The sequence below is a fragment of the Mauremys reevesii genome, linkage group 2 (assembly GCF_016161935.1).
Source record: "Mauremys reevesii isolate NIE-2019 linkage group 2, ASM1616193v1, whole genome shotgun sequence".
Taxonomy (NCBI): domain Eukaryota; kingdom Metazoa; phylum Chordata; order Testudines; family Geoemydidae; genus Mauremys; species Mauremys reevesii.
Window position 1 is genome coordinate 57744345 of NC_052624.1, and position 17497 is coordinate 57761841.

Genomic DNA, 17497 nt, shown 5'->3' on the forward strand with positions numbered 1-17497 from the left:
ACTCGGTCAGCTGAAAAGAATGTGGATTTCTGCAGACCTGAGTAAGTGAAATACAGTTTTTAAAAAAAGGAAACCATATTAAAATGTATTTTGTATTTTAGTCAACAAATCAATATATATTATAAATGTAGGATTCATACTGGTGACTAGATGTAGAATTAAATAACATGAATGAAAAGCTGATGTAACACTTCTAAAACATTTTAGAATTTTCCAACTATAAAAGGGTTTTATTTTGATTTTTTTTATTATTTCAAAGTGTACAATATGGATGATAAATTTACCTTCTAATCACTACATCACTGAATTTAAGTCATCTGTTTACAAAATTAGGGCCAAATCCTCACTAGTTCAAATAATCCTATTGACATTACTGAGGTTTGTCATATGAATAGGGTGACCAAGCAGGTTTTGGCCATTTAATACAAAGCAGTGCAAGTATCCCAGAACTATATCCTGCCATCATTTCAGACACAGAACTTTCTTTCAAGTCAGAGAAAATAATGAAATGCATAAAACCTGATTGTAGCTTATGGCTCTTAGAGAAAATCAGTGACAGACTGGCATAGTGAGCATCTAACTTTGGTAAATAATGGAATTTAGTTATCTAGCCCCCTGCCAGTAGAATCAGCTCCCAGAGGCACCAGCTCAGAACCAATGGGTGGGGGAAAAATGACAAAGTGAAATGTTTGTTTGGCAACACTGGAAGCTTATCCAGAGCCTTCAGAAAGGAGCGAGGCTGCACGGACTCCAAAGGTCTGTCTAACCTGTATGCTTGAGACATGCACAGCCTGTGAGGACTAGGCCAGGGAAAAGGAGGCAGAGTTACCAGGCCAAGAACCTGACTGACATACAGTGACACCTAACTGTAGGCCCAGGATAGCCTGCATAAAGCCTGGGTCCAGGCAGACACATGCACTGGGTTCAGACAACCACAGTGTTTGGGAGAAAGGAAATGGCTGCAAGGGATCAGGCTGTAGCAGTAGGAGGAGACAACTGCTCAGTGGTAAGAAAAAAGACATGAAACAGATGTTACTACCAGGGCTGGTTAAATGAAGTTGCCTGTGTTGTGTACCTTCAGGAAAGCCAGTAATTAGGGGGGAGATTTTCAAAGGCACATACAGCATCTATCTCCTATTGGCTTCCAAGGAGTGCTGGGAACATAACTGCTACTGTAAAAATCACCCACTAGAATAGTTTTTACATATCAGTCTTGAAATGTTTGACGTTTATGTTTTAAGGAAAAGTTTCTAGGAAGTTATGTGACTTAATCTTTTCAGAGTTCCACCTCTGCTCCCACCTCTCAGCAAGTGAAAGCACATCAGACTTCAGCAGCTCTTAATCAGAATAATGCAACTGTAAACCTCTTCTGTGATTTTCATGTTAAGGAAACCTATGACAGGGTGCACTCGCCCCACACCGGACTGAGAGGGGAACCCTACATTGTAGGCTGAGGAAGCCACGCCCCCTCAACTCTACTGGGCATGCTCCAAATGCACCAGTATAAAAAGAAGCAGCTCCGCTCAGTTACTGCTGGAGAGTAAGAATGCATGCTACAGGCTCCAGCCACGGATCAGCCAAAGCCAGAGGCCATGGGAGCTGGAGATGCTGCAACCCAGGCAGATGCCAAACTACCCACAGAGGCCCTGAAAAGTACAGAGTTGCCGGGGACAGCACAGCCCAGGGAACCCAGAGACAGCCAAGATGTCCAGACCGAAGCAGCAAGAAACATGGTAGGAAGCAGCCCAGGGGAAACAAATAGTGGCCTGGGGGCTGGTGAACCAGAGTATGGAGTCACTGTGTTTTGGTCGGACTCTCCCCTGCTGACTTAGTAGCACGTGCTCCTGCCACTACCTTGGCCCTGGGCTGGGGCCCAGTGGAGAGGGAGGGCCTGGGTCCCCCTTCCTGGCCAACCACTGCCCCCCTCTCTGGGCATGGTGGCCCCCTACCCCAACTGAGGCCACTTGGCCACTAGGCCTTATTGCCCTGTGAATGGAGGTAGCCACTGGGTCATACTGCCCTGCAAACAGGGGTGAATCCATTGACTTTGATCACTAGCCCTTACTGCCTTGCGAAGTGGGGCAGTTCTAATTGACTTCAGCCATGAGGCCCTACTACCCTGCTGAGAGGGGCAAACCTATTGACTCTGTCCCCTGTGCCACCCTGCCCTGCTAACAGGGGCAGATACAGTGACTTTGGTCCCCAGGCCTTATAGCCAAGCAAACTGGGGTGAATCAATTGACCGTGGCCACTGCCCTGCCAAGAGGGAGGATCTGTTGACTCTGGCCATTGGTCAATACTGCCCCGCTGAGCAGACCTAATACATTGACTTCGGCCATGAGACCTCATTGCCCCGCTAATAGAGGCAAGTATATTGACTTTGGTTATGGAGACATACACTCTGCATGCTTACACCTAAGGGAGACGAGGCACACTCACCCCACCCTAGATGAGGTCCCCCCAACCCTGTCACAAAACCTCTCATCATTCAAGGCTAGTCTACACTACCACACTACTCCACTGATGCAGCTGTGTCGTTGTAGCCCATCTGGTGAAGACACGCTATGCCAAGAGAAGAGTGCTCTTCCATCAGCATAATTATGCCACCTCAGCAAGAGGCAGAAGTTACGTTGGCAGGAGAGCGTCTTCCATCGACTGAGCACTGGTGTTAGGTCGATGTAACTTGTGTCGCTCAGGGGAATGGCTGAGCGATGTAAGTTACATCAATTTAAGCGGTAGTGTAGACAATCGCTTAGTAATTTCCCAGTTTGACTGGCAAATATGTGATGACATTGGACCCAGGGGCTCATTGATCCAAAGGTAGACAACAGAACCCCTTAAGACCAAGGAATAAATGGGGTTTTACTAATCCTGGGAGGCAAGGGGGAGCTACAGTTATTATAAATAATCATAAGACCCTATGATCTTACATTAGCTCCACATGATGTATTGGCAAAATATCATGGTAAGGAGCCCATTCTTGACAGTGTACTGTCTGCCACACATAATAATATAGCCGCTGAAATGTTGCTCTTAAAAAAAAAGTGGGGCCTGATCCAAAGCCCAGGGAAATCCAGAACAGAATAATGTATAGCTCTTACAAATGTGCATGGACAAGCAAAGAGGCCAGTTGCGGGAAGCACTGGGTATAATCCCCAGATGAACTCACTGAATGCTGTTATTACCTTCCTAAAAAGATCAGACTGAGAAATATGGAACACCAGTTACAGCAGTTCGAAGCAATAAAGTCATCTGCCCTTGCACTGCTGACAGCAGACGTTCACTAGTCAGTTCTGTCTGAGCAGCACATTCCACAGGTTCGGTTTGGTCCCACTGCCCATAGTGGCATTGGGGATGAGGAGACCACATATACCTTTTGTCTGGTATCTGTCACGGAATGATTTGGTGGCTGTTACACACACGGGACTTAATGCCCACTTAGCTTACACTAGCTAGTATAAATGAGGAGGGGCTCTATTGGAGCCAATGGAGTTACCTGGTTGTAAAATTGGTGAGAGAGGAGAATCAGGCCAATTGTTTAATTGGCCATGGCTGTTCTATGGTCCAGTTGTACACACTGTTACTCCCACAAGCAGCCCTTACATGTGCAAGTAGCCCCATTGACTTCAATAGTCAATGCTTACAAAAGCCTAAATAGCAGCACTTAGATACTATGATAATATTAGATAGACATAGCCCTTAGATTTTACAAATGACGTAGCCAAATTATCAGAACTGAAATATCTGAAATATTATCTGAACATCCCACAGTTAATAGAAATTCTGTCTTGCTAATTCTTTTTTGTTATCTTCTCTTTTGATATTCAGACACTACGTGTCTTCTCAGGGGACAGGAGCAGTGGGTTTTTTTCATCTTCTGTAATTACTCAAAGCAGCCTTGCTGTGCATTCTTTTTGCAATAGTGAGCAATTTAAGTGAGGTAAAATCCACGGGTTTTTCCCTTGTTCAGTTCATGTAATAGTTGTCACATATGAATGTAAAAGATTCCAATACTATTCTACAAGACCTAAGGATAGTTTGGAGGTATCTGCTCCTCATCTGTTTTAACGGAGTTGTCCAAAAAATAGAGACACTGGACCACATTGCCCCCTTCTGTGAAGAAACCCATTGAAGGGAGGCAGAGAATCAGGAAACCTCGAGGAGTTGCTGGCCAATCATGTCCTTAGAAGAGTAGTTTGGGACACGAGGGAGCACAGAATTAGAGGAGTTTATGGCCTCTCCAGGATCTGCAAAGAAAGGGCCTCCTGGCGTGGGGGAAAAAGCATGTGATCATATAATTCAATGGGGGTAAATTAAGCTTGCATGGGCAACCTTAATTCTGACATTTAATTTCTGAGTGCTTGACTTTCTAACCTCAGTAGCATTTTTTAAAGAAATAATAATAAAGGGAGAGGGACTAGCCATATCAAGTCACTCCCATCCTTCATTGGATGGATGGGGACAACACCAGATGTTTCTTGGTGGGGAAGAAGGACTACCAAGCCCCCCTACAGATATTGGAGGAGATATCAGGTTGTAGTATCTTCCCGAAAACCTGGGGCCTGTTCTTAGGAGGAGGTGGGGTTGCTAGTGTCATGGACCCTTTGGGTTGTAAGGAACTGTTAGGAGAATAAGTCCAGAGGGGCTTTATCAAAGTTTTTCCTACTTTCAAACAAGCCTCTGGTAATGCTATGACCCTTTAGAGGATTAGCCTCAATTAAACTGGACTAGAAACCTTTGGAAGCGCTCCCATTGCTAGAGACGATATTCTTGCTAAAATAGGTGCACAGTTTGTCACTGAGATTTGAAACAGAGAGGGTTGCTTTTAAATGAAATTGTTTTAGGAGTTGATTGTATTAAATCAGACATTCCATAAACGTCATTTTTTAGCGTGATTAACATTCAACATATTTTTCAGTGTACAGGAAAATCAATCAACCCTTTCCCTTCTTTGGGAGCTCTTCAGTTTTTAGTTTCACATTTTTCTCATACATCTCAGTGCCAACAGAGGTCATTATTGCCAGCGACTGTGACTGCAGCTCTCGATGACAAATAGCTCACTCCTGCATGGAAATATGATTTTGTGTGGGTGGGGGAACTGAACTACGCTCACTAATAAGTGTCTGAAGGATCAAAGTCTAAGTAAATTGAGGTCATCTAATAATAGTATCAGGCACAGCCTTGTATAATTAAATGAGCTAATGACAATTAAGGATGTTTGCTTTTACTGACAAACAAACTATCCCATAGACTTTTGTGTGTCTATGATTCTCATTAGCATCAGGATAGACACATGGGCAGAGATGGCATACACAAATCCAGCGTTTAACTGGTCAAGCCATTTAGGTGCAACCCTGCATTGATGCAATGCAGAGCAGCCACATTACAGGGAGCCCTCCATGGGCCATTCCACCTCAGGGAGGAGCAATTGCTCCTGGAGCTCCCTGAAATGAGGGGAAAGTGCAACTGCTAATGCCTTTCTTCAGGGTGGACTGCCTGGCTGCTTCCACTGTCTGGTGGCAAGTGAGGCTATGAGGAAAATATTGCATCCCCAAACCCACATACAGGGCATAGTCTGATTTTGTGTGTGTGTGTGTGCGCGCACACACATTTTGTGGTAACTTAGCCCACAGAGCAGCTCAGCACTATCTGACCCCTAGCCCAAGTGTAAAATGAAAGTGAAATGTGCCAAAATGTATTTGTTCACTGAACAGCCTACTGTACATCTGTTGGGACTGCTTCAGTTGCTCGGTTGGAGAGTCACATTAATCTGTGAATGGAATTAAAGGACCACGTTTTAAAACAAAATCAGTAACGTTATTACCTTGACAATATGATGCCCAAAGTATTATCAGTGCCAAAGACTCTGCAGTACAGTTTTAGCCATAACAATAGCACTAATCTTTAGACAACTGACGTTCCTGCACCTTATGTTTTTATGCTTTTGGCTATCGCTGTAGTATCTGAGCATCTTCTATATAAAATAGCTCCTGGTGAACTTGATAGAGTCTATGGCGGTTCTCTTTTTGGTTATTAAAAGCTTTGCATGGGGTAGGTTTTGGCTGAGTATTTTTTTTTCCAAAATGGGGGCAGATAAAAGGAGCTGATGTGAATATCATTCTGTTTAAGGTGGAAAAACTGTTTAATAAAAAAGGCTTTGCAGCTATAGGCACCTACTCTGTGGGTACTCCAGGGCTGGAGCACCCACGGGGGAAAAAAATAGTGGGTGTTCAGCACCCATCGGTAGCCCTGCCAATCAGCTCCCCGACCCCCCATCCTCCCCCAGCCACCGGTGGGCCCTGCTGATCAGCTCCTCCCACTCCCTCCCAGCACCTTCCTGCACTCCTGCCTGCTGCAAATCAGCTGTTCAGCAGTGTGCAGGAGGCACTGGGGGCAGAGCGAGGGCAGGATGTGCTTGGGGGAGGGGGCAGAACAGGACAGGAAGAGGCTGGTGGAGGCAGAGCAGGGGCGGCAAGAGGTGGGGTGGGGCCTTGGGAGAAGGGGTGGAGTGGGGACAGGGCCTGGGGTGGAGAGGTGTCAAGCACTCCTGGGGAAATTAGAAAATCGGCGCCTCTGTTTGCAGCATTTCCTTATGGTGGTCAGAGTCTTTATTCATTTAATCTCCTCTAGAAATTTGTTTCACAGCCTCTCATTCACATTCTTCATTCTGGCCTTTGTATCTGCATTGTCTCAGAGGAGCACAACTGTCTTGATGGTTCCTAAATATATTTTTTTTCCTCTCAGGTCAGATTTTCCTAAAGGCATTCATCTTGCCTTCTACAATTCCTCTGGCAGAGTTTCATGTCCAACCTTTACATGTGCAAAAACTTGAATTCTGCACGTAAATCAGATAGTTAATCCATTCGTGTGTATGGTTTGAGTTGTACATGTGAAAAACAAGAGCCCATTCCTGTTCCCACTGGGAGCACAATCAGAACCATAGGCATGAAAAGTTGTGGGCTCAAGTCTTTGGGCCGCTTTTGAAAATTTGGCCTTTAATCAAGTGATTTGTCAAAATATTTAGGATTTAAGGAAAATCCAGATGTGGAACTTTATTTATTCCAATAAAAGAACAACTCAGATATATGACTGGAAAGTCTCCTACAGAGAGTAATGAAGAATCATTGGACTAGTGATAGTACTGTATATCACGCTTTCATCTGGCAGATTAACAAGCATAAACACATTCCAGAGTATTAACAGAAGCACGGAAGCATTCAAACCTTGTAAATGAACAGACTTGGGGTCCAGTCCTGTAAAGTGTTGAGCATTTTCAACTCCCACTATTGTCAATGGGAGTTGAAGGCACTTAACACCTGACAGGATCAAAACTTTATATAGTAAATACAGTTATTTCTAGAGGAGGGGATTTCCTAAAAAGGCACCTAAATAATTCCCTAAAAGAATGTATTACTCAATAATAGGAAGGATAGTCCAGTCGTTAGGGCACTAAGCTTGGATTCCAGAGACCTTGCTCTGTCACAGACTTCCTGTATGCCCTGGGGCAAGTCACTTAGTCTCTTTGTGCCTCAGTTCCCAACAAATTGGGATAATAGCACTTCTGTATCTCACAGGGGTATTGTGAGGCTTAACACATTAAAGACTGTGAGGCATTCAGATGCTACCATCATGGGGGCCATGATAAGCAAAAATTACACTGTTAACGAAGCATTACAGATTGATTTATATATTCGCCACATTTTGCCTCATTTGAGAGAGAGGAGAATGAAATCATAAATTACAATAACAAAAAAGTCAGTCTGTACACTTCAAAATCCAGACACTGTGTTTCAGTTGAAATCAGCCATTAACTTGTAAGTTAATTTTTGGCCTGCTATCATTTAAAGCTATTTTTAAATGAGATGTCACTAGAAACTTGCTTACGCTCATCACTTTTGAAAGCTATAAATTACAGCTACCAATGGAGGAGTGAGCAGTAGTTATTCCTTCCTTCTCTGTCCTCTCTTTGCCCCACCACCACCAGTGTCAATCATTTCAATACATTAATCAGAAATATTAAAGGTTTGGTTCCTTAAAAGGAGCACCCCACCCCACCCTGCACGCACATATGCACACACACACAGTTTCTTATTTTTTTACATTCAAGGCCAGTTAGTCTATTGTGCTTAAGTAAAACATTTTCTAAAGGAGTATACTGGTATAGAGACAATAGACTGGTATTTTTATTTGGACCTGGAGAGAGCTATCCTAGAGCTGCTTAATGTGTTAAGACTTGATAGATCATATGCATGCTTGTCAATGATTTCCAGACGAAACCTGCTGAAATGTAAAAATAAAAAAGTTTTCTAACTGCCAGCCAATTAAATTCTATCTGGACCACAAGTCAAACTGAGTCCTTTCAGGCTCACACAGCATCAGCAATAAAAATTCTACAGCTGGAACTCAATTAACAATTCTGCGCATGATACATGAGCCACGTTAGATTCTAGCTCACTCTCTCAGAACTTGTTGATTCTATTATTTATTATTTTTTGTACTGTGGTAGCCCACTAGCCTCTGGGTATTAGGTTACTATTGTGCTAGTTATGGAAAACACATGTACTGACAGACCAACTCTGCCCCAAAATGTTTACAAATATACAGGGCTAATGAGTGAAAAGTTTTTAAAACTCAGGCTTGGGCTACACTTAAAATTTAAATCAACATAGCTGTGTCGCTCAGGGTGTGAAAAATCCACACCCCTGAGCCACATAGCTATGCAAACCTAACCCCCAGTGTAGATGATCTAGGTGGAGGGAAGAATGCTTGGGGAACTTGTGTTCCTACACTGATGGAGGGGGGAAAACCCTCTATGCTACAGTCAGTGCTGCGGTGCCATAGCTATGCCAGTATGATCTCCATCACATAGACACAGCCTTATATTAGTCACTAAAATAAGTGGGTGTGATGCTGAATATACTCAGGGAGCAGACCTGTTCGGCAAGAAGGTGCTATCTTTACATAGTCACTTTTTAGAGCATGAGTTTGCATATGCAAAGTCTATCATTTGTGTATATGTGCTAGTGTTAACAATGTGTGTGAAAATGTGCACAATGAATGTATACTATTTAGGTTATTGCATTGTGTTCATCACCATGGACTGATGTGTTCCTGGTCTGTAATTCGTCAATGAATAATCTGGCTTTGCATGGAACACACACACATTCATCCCACAGGAAGACTAAAGAGCTGAAGTGGAGCCCCTCTGTTGCAGTTATTCCACTCAATATGCTAACATAGATGGTATAGTTTGATAGCAGCTAGTCTCTGGGGAGAGACAGAGCTGGAATATGAATTCATGACTCCCGCACATTCCAGTATTGCCATCTTTTGCAATTTTATTGCAAGTCTGGCAATATTGGGTGTTTTTTTTCTAAAACTCCAGTTCCTGGAGTTAAGTGATTAGCGAGAATCTCTGCTTTTATTTTTAATATATTTTTAAATCATTTTCGGGAAAACATGAACCCTAAAGGCTAAAAAGCAAAAGGCAAACAAAAAGAGCCAAACATTTTATTATTTTAATAATATGATTTTTAAGTTAATCTTGTGATTTTGAGGTGGATGTGTAACTTATCAATTTTGAACAGCTGGGTTTGGCAGTACTGCCCTCCTAGTAGAAATTACAACAGTAAATTCTGTGTTTCTGAAAATGTGATCTCCAACAGAGCCCTAGGAGGTGAGTAGTGGGGTACTTGGGGTAGTAGTGAGGTTTTGTTGTTGGGTGGGTGGGGTTTTTTTTTCATTTTTTTTTTCATTTTAGTAAAAATAAATTTAGAGTTCAGTGGGAGTTAGTACATGTACAGAAAAGAATAGACTGGAGATTAAAACATAGATTTACAAGATTTATACAACTGTTTAATGGTAACTAAAATTTGTAAGTGGTAGATTATGCTATAACAAATCCATAGCTATCTGAGTTCACAGTTGAGTCTATACTGCATGCTATCGTCACTCAAATTTCTTAATAACTGTGGTGAGAGGAACCAGATTCTCCTGCTCCAAAACCACACTCCCCTCCTCTACAGGAGAATTTCTGCCAGCAGCTAGCACTAAGGGCCTATGAACACAGATGAACATTTTTGATTCTAGTAGAAGGCAGTTGTGTGCAAATACACATGTATGCACACTAGTTCAGTACACCACCGAGACCCCTTGCAAACAGAGCTGCTGCATCTTGATCACATTTACTAAATTGTCATCACTTAAGCAATGGAATGGTTTTTACACAACTGACACGTCTGTGATATGTATTTATCAGAAAAGGTTTTCTGTCCATCTTTCATGCAGTACAAAAATACATTTATGAAACCACATAACGTAATGGTGCACACGTCAGTGCTCGCGGTTGACCTACTTTTTCATTTTTGTTATACACTTAGGGGCAGATTTGTAAGTATTTTCTGAAGACTTTACACTGCTCTGGTGATGTAAAACAGCAGTAAAACCATCTGAAATTACCAACTCAGGTGGTTTACAGCTGTTTTGCATCAGCAGAGCAGTACAAAGCACTGGAATTTACGAATAAATCTGGCCCATAATGTACTGGTTTATACATTCATTCCACCGTGAAATCAATAAGCACTTTTTAATTGGGTCCGATTCACGATGAGACTGCTTCCTTCAAACGTGCACTAGAGACAAGCTTGTTTCTGCGTATGTCTATGAATCAATCTGTACTTATCTATAGACTAATGTATGTAACTGCATTGACTATGAACTTTAACACTTTGAACGGCAGATCAAATCTGTAACAGTGTCTCATATTTTGTATTAATTAGTGTTGCTTTAACTTTTTTGGTATTTTGTCTTTTTTGTTAATTTGAGTCAATGGACATTTTAGTTCTTCTCTTGTTTCAACCTTTGTAATCAGTGAGGAAGAACCTTACTAGCTACTCAAAACATGAAATATTAAAAAGGTCAAAAAACTCGGTGTTATGACTAGAGCAGAGTGAGGCATAAATTATGTAAAATGAGACAAACTCTGCTTGCATGTTGATGCAAATGCATTGACTTCAGTGTAGGTGCAGCTAACGTAGCCAGCACCTATGAGCGTTGTAGCCTTCCTCAGCTGTGTACTTTATGATCTTATCAGGAAAAATGACTGTCTTTAATGAACATCAGTATTTGGACCTCAATCTGCTGTGTCGTCACAAAGATTTCACCTCCAGCAGCACAGTGACCCCATTTCGAGTCCTTGGGTCATCATTTTTGGCTTCTGATTAAGTTCTAACTCAGAGGTAGAGTTCCACCTAAGGATAACCTAAGGAAAGCAAATATGAAAATATATAACGGTTGTGATTTACACTGATTTACACATAAAGAAGACATGAGGGAAACTCAAATTTAACATCTACTAACCTATGCACAGTGCAAAGGAATAATTGCATTTAAAACAACTCCACAAAAACTCCTTGACCAATTGTTGCCACTTTCCTGGCACACTGGTCAGTATATGTGTAGTTCTATAGATTAATACTAATTTACCCACTTTATGGGTAATAAACTCATCAAGGAGGAAATTAGCATGACCCTCTGTCCATCAGGATTTCAGGGTTTGCTTCTAAAATTTTGGCTCAATGAGATTATCTAAAAAGCAAAAGACAAACCAGTCACTGTATATTAACTGTACCATATTTCTCCTGTTTGAGTCCAGAAGTGAAGCCATGTACCCAATGAATGAAACTCTTCACAACTTTCTCTGCCACACTATGCCGTTTTGGATATAAACAGGTATCTTTTTTGCCAACCCAGAGTGCAGCATCATGTATTCATAAGATGGGAAGAATTCTGGAGCAAAGCCTAGGTAGGAGAGGCAAAACTGTAGATTAGCTTGAGACACCAGAATATATTGACATTTTATAAATTATTCTGGGATTTTTTAACACTTCTAAAATATCTTTCCCAAAAACATATTTTAAGAAGTTCCCTATACTAGAAGCATATTTATGGGTGAGGGGGGGAGAAGTGTATCACTTACATATTATAGTCTGAATTAATGCTGAATTGTTTTCCCCATTAGAATGATTATCAATGTAAGAGCTGTCATTGAGAACATTGGATTGTTTCTAGAAACTAGGATTCTGGATAAAGAAAACTGTTCTTAAAAGGAAAAGTCTTATTTACTTTCAACTATTTATCATTCTCAATTAGGGGATGAGAAACATAGGGGACAAGTATGTACCCGTAGATTAGGGTTTTGTAAAGATTACCCAGTTGTGAAATCTGAATTGAACTTCACATGCAAATAGATAAGACTTGCAAATGTTGTGGGCTCAGTAAATGAGGCTCAGTGAAAATTGGACCCTTACTGTTGACTGAATATCCTCTTTGCAGAGACATCACTATTTAACATTTGTATTTCATGTCATAGATGTGCATGGCACTTTAAGTAGAAACTAAAGACATGAGGTGAAATCCTGGCCCCATTGGAGTCAATGGGAATTTTGTCTCTGACTTCAGCAGAGCCAGAATTTCAGCCCTGACCCATGAAGTTTACAATTTAGGGGCACAAACCCACAAAGATACTCCCATTGACCTCAGTGGGATCACTCAGAGTAGTAACTGCTATGTTGCTAGTGTTTACAGTATTGATCCTTAAGTTAAATACAACAAAGCACGATGCAGAAAACAATTATGGTAAAGGGATGAGAGAGGACAGAGATGAGGTAGCTTGAGTTTATGGAGTTATGGATCAAATCAGGACTTTATTTAGGGCGCGAGGGTTTGATTCTGTAACAGCTCAGATGTGTAGTCTCCCCTTTCAAGCCTCTGTTTTGTTCATCTTGTTTCTTCTCATCCAGCTCTGATTGTTTTGTGATGAGACATCCATCTAGAGCTGGCCAGGAAATGGACTTTCATGAAAAAAAAATTGGGTTTTTTTTGTTTGTTTTTATAAAAACCTTTGTCCTGAATCAGGTTGAAAATCCAAAATCTTTGAAATGAAGAATTGTGTACTTCCAGTTTCAGAAACACCAACACCAACAATATTTCTGAAATGAAATATGCTTCCATATTTCCTCGGCTTCCCAGCTTCCTGCTCCTGGGCAGCCTGCCTGGTGTGCTGCTGAGGAGCAGGGAGACTGGCAGCCCTGGGAAATTAGATGCAGGGTTCCCAAGGCTTCCGTTCCTTGACAGCCCACCAGGCAGGCTGCCTAGGAGCCTGCAAGCCATGAGTGTGTGGAAAATATTTCATCAGAATATTTCCAGCCAATTCTACTTCCACAGCTCTTCCCTTCACTTCATTTCCATGAAATCAACCATGCAGTGTGATATCTAATCTAATCTTATCTATCTATTCACTATGGCTCCAACTTTAGCTTCAAATTCTAACTTCTTTCTCCAATTAGTTTTGAAACCTGTTTTGCCATAGTGTGTATATATAATCCCTGCAAATGCTTAGTTATTCCAATTTTTGCAATGCCCCTTGATCTTAGTGCTTTGCTTTTTGATACCTGTCTCTTGGGAGGAAGGAAGAGTGAGAACCTCCTTATCAGAAATATTTTGAGGTAGGCTTTCCAGTAATTGCACTGACAGTTTGCTCTTCCTGAAAAATCCTTTGGGGAGTACATCATTAGCTCATGTTAAATAGCACCACAGTGCTCTTCAGACCCAGTACTGGTTAGTGACAGCTTTGTATTAAATAATATGAAAGACGAAGTGAAAACCAAAATACAACTGTCATAGACTCATCGCTACAAGTTTAGAGTTAGAAAAGACCCCTCAGGTCATGCAGGGCTGTTTCCTAATCGTACTGCAATGCTTCCCCTTCACCGCTAGCTTTATATAAGTGTGGCTAGAGGGATGATAAAAGGGAATGTAGAAGCTAAGTGGTTTTGCTGTGTTTCCTGTAGCCAGCTCTAGGGGAGACATCTGCTTTTAAAGGTAGATAGGGCCCCACATCCCAGAGTCCATCTGTTTGTGACTTCCAGGTTTGATTACTGTGTCTCATCATTTATATCACTGAAGTATCATCACACCCTGAAATGGCTCCAACTGGTAGAAATGCAGCAGTTTGTCTATTTTGGCAACACAGCAACCTTTGCACTGTTAAAGGTCTCTGTGCTAATATTCTCAGTGCTCAATAGGATTGACCTGAACTACCTGAAAGATCGCCTCTCTGCCTTCATGACCATGACGTTCCTCCACAGCTACGTACCTATAGAATTATTGCATGTGTCAGCCAATAGCATGAGGTTTGAGTGCCAGAGACAGAATATTCACAGGAACTGCCCATATGGTAGGGTAATAGCCATGGATTTCAGTGTTCAGAAATGAATTCAAAGCCTATCTCTTGACTTAATGTTCTCACAATAGCTTTCCACATACATAGTTACCTTCACACACACTGTCAAACTACTATCCATTCAAGTTTTATTCCTACAACTGGGAAAGGGAGAATGTTTTTATAAGTTGTTATTGTTGCTAAATGGGAGTACTGTGGTGACATGTGTCTATGTAGAAAGAGATTAAGGTCTGTTGGATTTATGGAATTGTAGTTTCTCCCCTTCATTCAGATACAACAGAGTTTCCATTGGTGTCAGAGTTGCAGGATGGTGCTGAACTTGATCCACATGCGAATATAGAATGAATATGTACCAAGCAAGTGTTACTGCTACAATCTGAAAGCAACAGAAGAGGCTAGATTTAGGGAAGACCAAGAAATGAAGGTGAGAAGACTGAGGACGTCCTATAGAAGGTGAACAGAGAAATGGGGGAGATCTGATGCCACCTAATGGGGTTGGAGAGCTTGGCTTATGCTTTTTGGTACATATTTTGTAATCTGAACTTTGTATAAATGTAATGTAAATAGAATCCATTTTATCATTTCTAGTGTCTCAAACTTTTATTTCCAGAACTGTAACTTTTTTTTAATCTAAGGCATCCAAGTGTGAAATACCTGCTGACCCAATCAAGTACCAGTGGCTTGGCTGGAAGGATAAATATTCACAGTGGTTTCAGTCACATGCTCCATTTATTGAACTTTATTGAATTCAAATCTGTCCTGAGATTGGACTCTTGTTTCTAAATAATATTGCATCATATGCTTTTAGACATTATTTATTGTTCTGTAACAGTCCGGTGCGGGGGGGGCTCGGCCCTCTCAAGGGCGGCCGGGAGCCAGGTCGACTCACTACACGGCCTCAGTTCGTTATCAGTCTCCGAAGGTCCAGGGGTTCCGCCCCTCAGGCGGGCTGAACAAAAGGCAAGCAATCAATAAGGCCCACGCCCTCAGTCAGGGCGGGGCAGCAAATAACAGTTCTAAGCTCAGCCCCTCAGTCCGGGCTGAGCACACAGAGTCACTGAGATAAACCCAGGCCCTCCGTCAGGGCGGGCAGCAAACAATAGTTCAAGGGGCTCAAGTCCTTGCAGCGGGGACTGAGCAATAACACAGTCAGAAAGCCCCGGCCCTCAGTCAGGGCGGGGCAGCAAACAATAGTTCAAGGGGCTCAGGTCCTTGCAGCAGGAGCTGAGCAGTAATCCCAGTTCAGGGCTCAGGTCCTTGCCTCAGGAACTGAGCAGCGGCATCAGTCTCAGGAGGCCCAGGCCCTTAATCAGGGCGGGGCAACAAACAATAGTTCAAGGGGCTCAGGTCCTTGTAGCAGGAGCTGAGCAGTGGCAGCAGTTCAGAAAGCCCAGGCCCTCAGTCAGGGCGGGGCAACAAACAATAGTTCTAGCCCAGATCCTTACAGCAGGAGCTGAGTACCCAGAGTCAGAGGTTTAAGCTCCAAGCCCTCAGTCAGGGCTGAGGAGCCAGCATTAGTCCAGGGCTCAGGTCCTTGTAGCAGGAGCTGAGTAGTCACCACAATATAGGGGCTCAGGCCCTTGTGTCAGGCGCTGAGCCACAGCAGGTAAGTGCAGGCTTCTTTGCCTGAATGCTGGTGGGAGGGGGAGTCTGCCACCCGTGAGTGCGGTGGCAGGGGGGACACAGGCCCACCCACTCCACTGTGTCCCAGCCCGGGGCCCTAGTAGCGGCTATTACTGCCGCCGGTCAGTGGGGTCCTGACCGCAACACACTGACATGGGCATGTCAGTGCCCTCAGCCTGACAGGGGTCGGCTACCCCCGGGCTCCACTCCATCTCCCCCTCCTCGGGTACCTGCTCGTCTCTGGGGTCAGGCGCTGGATCCAACACCATGGGCTCCTCGCCGTGCTGAGAGCCGGCTAGCTCAGGCGGCTCCTCCGGACTTGGGTCGGGGGAATGCTCCAACAGCTCCTCGGGGTACCGAGCTCGGGGCAGGCTCGGCCAGTCCTCTTCCGGATACCTGGCTCTGGGAAGGCTCGGTCCGTCCACCTCCGGGTACCTGGCTCGGGGAAGGCTCGGTCCGTTCACCTCCGGGTACCTGGCTCGGGGAAGGCTCGGTCTAGCAGGAGCTCGGGCAGGAGCGTCTGTCCTCTCCGGCCGCCGGGCTCCAACTGAGCATTGGGGCCGTGCCTTTATACTTCCTGTCCCGCCCCTTGACTTCCGGGGGGCGGGGACAGGTGGTGATGGCTCCGCCCACTGAGGTGGCTGTTCTGGTTCCTCTCTCTCAGGTGCGGCCGGGAGCCAGGCCGACTCACTACATGTTCATTAGACCAATTCTCTGTGAGATGCAGGAGGTTTAAGACTTTATTGACCTCTTACCAAAGGAATTTCAGCATATCTGTTTGTTTGGACAATATTTTAAATTCTGGTCTCCTTTATTTTGATGGAATAATCTTGCACTGTTGGCATTATCCTTATATAAAATATATATGTTGTTATATTCAAAAAAATGATCTCACCTTGTTTATTCAGATACTTCCATATAATCTCCAATTCTTTGGGTACTGAACTGAGAGTCAAGAGACACAGATTGAATTCCTAGCTCTGCCACTGAGCTGATGTTTGACCTTGGGCAGGTCATGCTGTGTAGCTAAATTTCACCATCTGTGAAATAGAGATGATGTTTACCTGCCATTGTAAAGTATTTGGCCATCTTTATTATTAGGCAATTGAGTTCCAAAGAACTGAAGTGTGGCAGGGTTACTACTTCTCTTGGGACTTTATTGCACAGTTAAATCATGCTTAGTCTTAAAAATTTCTGCTGATATTTGCCTAAATTTTGTTTTGCTCAATATCATCCCATTCCATTACTCTCTAGTTATACTCCCATGTACCTTCCTATACAATTCTCTAAACTTTATCCTGGCTCTCTTTGTTCATCACCTGCCAGATAACTTCTTCTCTCGCTAGGTTTGTAAATCCTTTTGACAAAAGATAACATTTTCAAAAGTACCTACACTACTTGAAAGCTAAAATGCATTTTCAAATGCATCAGTCACTTACACTGTTAGTGCCCTGGGCTCCTATCTCTGATGCACAAGTTGTACAATAGTATAATTCTCTTGAGTTCAGTGGATCAACTCCTGATTTGAAATGGTATTAGTTAGAGGAAAATTGGGCCTACAGCATCATGTTAACGATTATCGAAAATCAGAATTTTCATCCTACAGAAAATTCTGATATTTTGACATTTGTG

General features: G+C 43.0%; 2 long non-coding RNA genes across 2 annotated transcripts in view; one reads left to right on the forward strand and one right to left on the reverse strand.

Moving 5' to 3' along the window:
- The window catches only part of LOC120398725, a 41870-nt gene extending 27139 nt beyond the window's left edge, over positions 1-14731 (forward strand). The window contains exons 2-3 of the long non-coding RNA XR_005594663.1: positions 1281-1733; positions 14514-14731. This is a non-coding gene — a long non-coding RNA (uncharacterized LOC120398725). The remainder of the gene's footprint in view (positions 1-1280; positions 1734-14513) is intronic.
- Positions 9563-16886, reverse strand: LOC120398726. The gene is made up of 3 exons (XR_005594664.1): positions 16761-16886; positions 11630-11799; positions 9563-11260 (listed from the first exon to the last, which is right to left on the reverse strand). It is a non-coding gene; the product is annotated as an uncharacterized LOC120398726 (long non-coding RNA).
- Between the last annotated feature and the right edge of the window lie 611 nt (positions 16887-17497).